This window comes from Hipposideros armiger, unplaced genomic scaffold (genome assembly GCF_001890085.2).
Source record: "Hipposideros armiger isolate ML-2016 unplaced genomic scaffold, ASM189008v1 scaffold_538, whole genome shotgun sequence".
In the NCBI taxonomy this organism is placed as follows: domain Eukaryota; kingdom Metazoa; phylum Chordata; class Mammalia; order Chiroptera; family Hipposideridae; genus Hipposideros; species Hipposideros armiger.
Window position 1 is genome coordinate 1,302,906 of NW_017731888.1, and position 4,513 is coordinate 1,307,418.

At 41.2% G+C, this 4,513-nt stretch overlaps 1 protein-coding gene across 2 annotated transcripts in view; it reads right to left on the reverse strand.

The window, feature by feature from the left end:
• ZNF596 (zinc finger protein 596) overlaps nt 1-4,173 on the reverse strand; it is an 18,779-nt gene extending 14,606 nt beyond the window's left edge. Inside the window, exons 1-3 of one of the 2 annotated variants that reach the window (XM_019668773.1) lie at nt 4,064-4,173; nt 1,709-1,792; nt 403-429 (exon numbers count right to left, since the gene is read on the reverse strand). The gene's annotated coding sequence lies outside the window, so the exon portion shown is untranslated. Of the gene's footprint in view, nt 1-402; nt 430-1,708 lie in introns of both variants that reach the window. The other variant, XM_019668774.1, reaches the window with a different exon arrangement.
• Between the last annotated feature and the right edge of the window lie 340 nt (nt 4,174-4,513).

Here is a 4,513-nt window from a genome sequence, read left to right on the forward strand (position 1 = left end):
AAGGCGCACCAGTATACACGGTTAATGACTGACAGCACAGCAGTTTACTTCCTTGAAAAGAATCAATAAAAGCCATGCGTTGACCCGATTCGGTGGCTCAGTCTATCTCTGAAGACTAAGTCCCTTGGTCTCGCTCTGAAATCTTACTTTTGTCTCTTGTACTTATTCAATCTGCGCCGCCCCTCTCGTGTCCCATTTGCCCTTGCCACGCTGGACGTGACACCTTGGAAAATAATCTGATCTTTAAAAATAATTGAAAATCTTTAAAATTCATGTTTAATAGTGGGGAATATTTCTTGTTAATCAAGAAAATCTTAGCAGATATATTGAGCAGTAAACAAAGAGGCAGTTCTACTAAAGGCAAGACTGCGAAAGGGGCTGTTCAGGGCTGCTGCCACTCACCAAGGCACACACTGCTGGCGTGGGGACCTAAAAGGGAGGAAAGGAGAGGAAATACAACATAACGTCAAAGAGCTATAATTGTATTTATTCTTATAAGATGCACGAACTGCAAATTCAAAAAAATAAGGAGAATCCATTTAATTATCATACTTAAGAATATTTTTAAAAATCAACAAATCTATTGTGAAACAATGTTTCCTGTTTAGTAACAGTAATAAACAGTAAACAGTAATAATTTAAAAAGTAAACAAACACAAAAATCAGTTTCTACTTATAACAAAATATTCTGACTCTTGTTTGAAATAAATTTGCAGACTCATATAAAGAAACTTTAAAATTTTGGAGGACATAAAAATGACACAAAAAAAAGCCTGCCAAATCAAATTCTTAGGACATGGTGACAAAAATCTCAATGACTGCAGAAAGTTGGTGCAGCCCATATTTAAAAGTTAAATGCAGTCTCTCAACATAACAAATGAGAAATATCCTAAAACACAATTTTGTCTCAATTTTGATTTGGGGTTGAGGATATAGTCAAAATAATCATGAAAAAAAAGCAGAGACAGGTCAAATCACACCTAAATCTATATTACTTGAAACTTTAAAACAAGTCAAATTAAAGTTAAACATTCTTGAGCCGGCCGAGTGGCTCAGTTGGTTAAGAGCTCGCTCAAGAGTTTGAGCTCTGAGCAACAACAGTTTGATTCCTGGCCCGAGATGAGCAGCCGCTGAGTTGCCAACAGGTGGCAGGATGGCTCAGCTTAAAAAAAAAAAAAAAAAGTTTAACATTCTTAAACAGTAAATATCAATGAACGGAACATAACATTTTATAATATGAAATAGGTGACACCTTCCAGTGGAAACAACAAAAAAGCAAAGAACATGAAAGAAAGATTTTGGTTTCATCTTATAAACATAAGACCAAAGTACAAAGAAGTGTATGTGTGTGTGTGTGAGATTAAACTACAAAATATAAAACAGTACCTAAATGCACATCAAAATGAGTCAAATAGAAAAGTTCATTTTACATATACATGTCTATAATGAATAAAATTTATTCAGTCACTGAAGTAATTAGTGAAATGAAGACAGAAACAAAAAGTTGTATTGTATCCAAATCTACAAATACATATATTTGTATAAATACACACACATAGAGACACACACGACGTCCTGGTTAAAGTAGGAGAGGGCATCACGAGTTGGTGAATATCTTCGTAGTTGTGTGTGTGGGGGGAGGTCTTGCAGAATTTATTACAATATGAAATGCACCTCTTCTTGATCCAGCACTCAAACTCAAACTTACCCAAAGTGCAGGAACCCTTACATATGTGCAGAAGTCAATTCTTTAAAAACCCATGAACACTAGGGTCTCCTTGGGATGGATGTGCTGTGAACGATTTAGAAATAACCCTACTGTTAGACATTCAGAATGATTCCAGTTTTCAACAATTACAGAATAAAACACACAGAATAAAAAATGAAATGCCACCTTAATTTGTCACAGCTATCAGTTTCTAACCTCTTCTTTATATTGCAAATCATTAATTTTTTGAGGCCAAATACATAGATTTCCTTCGTTAAGCTTCAGATGCATTGTACAATCAGGAAGAACAAATTTCACTGTACTAATATTCTTTTCCTGGACATTTCATGTATTTCTGACATATTCACTACTAAATATGTGCAGTTTCTTTGATCCTGGTTTTCAGATCTGGTCCCTACGTAATCCCTACTGGCCAAGCTGATACCACGGGGACCAGCCCTATTCTCCAATCAATGTGTGGGCATGAAGCACTTCTCATGATGATCCCCCAAATGGAGCCACTTCACAACTTCCATGTCACTGGTTCATGGTGAGATGGACAAGGCTCTTAATGAGAGAACACTGAGGGAAGGCCACAGGTGAGTGAGGAAATGTGTTACACAGAATACTTGAGAATGAGAGGTTAGCGTGTACTAAAAACAGCATTTCAGGAAAGAGGAGACAGAACAATTAACAAATATGACTTGTTCCAGAGAAAGGGCCATTCCTGATGCCTCCTTATCTCCTTCTCTGGGCTTGTTTCTCAGCCAAGATCAGTCTTGAGAAGTCACTGCTGAAAGCTGAGAATGTGCCATCCAGGTCTTTGAATAACTTATCTTTCCTTCGCCACAACCACACACATGGGCAGACATTCAACATGTGGCAAAGAGGGTCATTTGCTATCCACTGAACCATCAGGTAACAAGGACAAATTCCTACATGGAGACCAGCAGGTGAGTTTGCCCTTTGCTTCATCCTGATGAAGCCCACTGTCCCATGGAAGCTATGGGGGTGTAAGTGGGTGTGATCCTCCCTTTTAAGTTGCAAGCCTCGCAGTCTCTTCTAGTACCTGCTGGGCACAGGATCACCAGGTGAGGGGCAGAGCTCCCTTTTTCTCCTGTTCCTGAGCTTCTCAGGCCCTCCCCAATTCCTTCCTCCACCAAGCTCCCTTCCCAGAGCCAAGTGCTGTCTCTTAGGTGGAGAGATGCCTCTGTTCTGTGCTTAGTTTAAAAAAGTATTGGTCTTTCTCTACCCAGCTGTCCTGTTACTCTGCGTCTGTCTGGGGGCAGGCAGAGATGTGAACTGGAGAGGCCAGTAAAGAATAACCACCATTGCCTCACAAGCAAGGGGAAGGCGTCCCGTCTCACCCTGTTACAAGTATTCCAAGCCATACTCCTGGTGAGAGCAACTTCTCTTTCATGGTTTTATTCATAATGATTAATATGCTTAAATCAATCTTTTCCAGTATATCACATTTATGCATCAAATAATGTAATAATAATGATACTAAGAGCTAACTATTAGCACTGGAAAACATAAAAGGTCAGATAGGAAATAGCTCAGGGTGATGTTTTAAGAAAGAAAGGAATTGAAGAAATCATACACTTAGTTGGAAACTTTAGCTCACAGATTAAATGAAAAGATCCCATAAAAGACAGGCAACTGTTGAACAGATTATGTTTAAACTTGGTTTTGACTGTTAAAACAAAAACCCTCAATATGCCTCCCCACTCCACACTAAAACAGTGTAAAATTATTTACTAAGCACCAAATAGTGCTTCCAGTATATAATAAAAACTGGAAAAGCTTTGAAGTGTCACAATCTGAATCTGACACAATAAATTTAAAAGGGAATGTAATGTGGAAAATTTACAAAGCATTTAATACATTTGTAATCTACCCTTCTATTGCCCCAGCTGCTACTGTGGGTCAAAGTCCCCTCACCCGCGTGCCCTGCAGCTGCTGGCCTGGCCCCGCCCTCACTGCTTTCCCAGCTCCGTGGCCCCGCCCATTTCCCGTCCGCTATCTGACTCCTCATTACGCCCTCGCCCCCTTACTCCTTCCACCTCCCGGTTGCCTCCCTCTTCTCCTCAACCCCCCACCCTACTCTTTGACACCCACGGGGCTGGAATGAAGTTGCCCTCGGCCTAAGAAGAGCTCGTTTTCCAGCGGGGTGTGGGGGATGTGACACCTCGGCAGGCAGAGCCCGGGGGACAGACCTGGGCCCTCGGACACAAGGTGTCACGGGACAGGGGCTGCCCTGGGAGGCGAGAGGGGCCACAGGGGGAGAAGGACGAGAACCCACGTCCCGACCGCGCATCTGACACGCGCGGAGCGGGGACACCGTGAACACACCGAGGGCAGAAGGGCCGGGCGGAGACCGCCTCGGAGCGACCGTAACCGGAAACGGAAATGACTCGATACGGCGCCGGAGCGATCGGCCTCGCTGCCTCAGGGCAGCGGGCTCTCCCTGNAGACAGGTCAAATCACACCTAAATCTATATTACTTGTCACTGAAAGATGGCAAAAGGTTATTGAACAAAACAGGCAATATATCACTGATTGATCTTTGTTCTTTATATAAATAAATGACCTTTGAAAAACAGAAAAAAATGTCATCACTTTTCTGACAACTCTATATAACTAGATTGGACCTTCTTACAGCTAATAGGAATCCACTGGAGAATTGAAAGTAAGAAAGTGATAGGAATAGATTTGTGTTTGTAAATGAGACTTTTGCTGAAGAATGGAATAAGACAATTAAGAAATCTTTGATGAATTTTGAAAATTAGATGATGGTTGGCT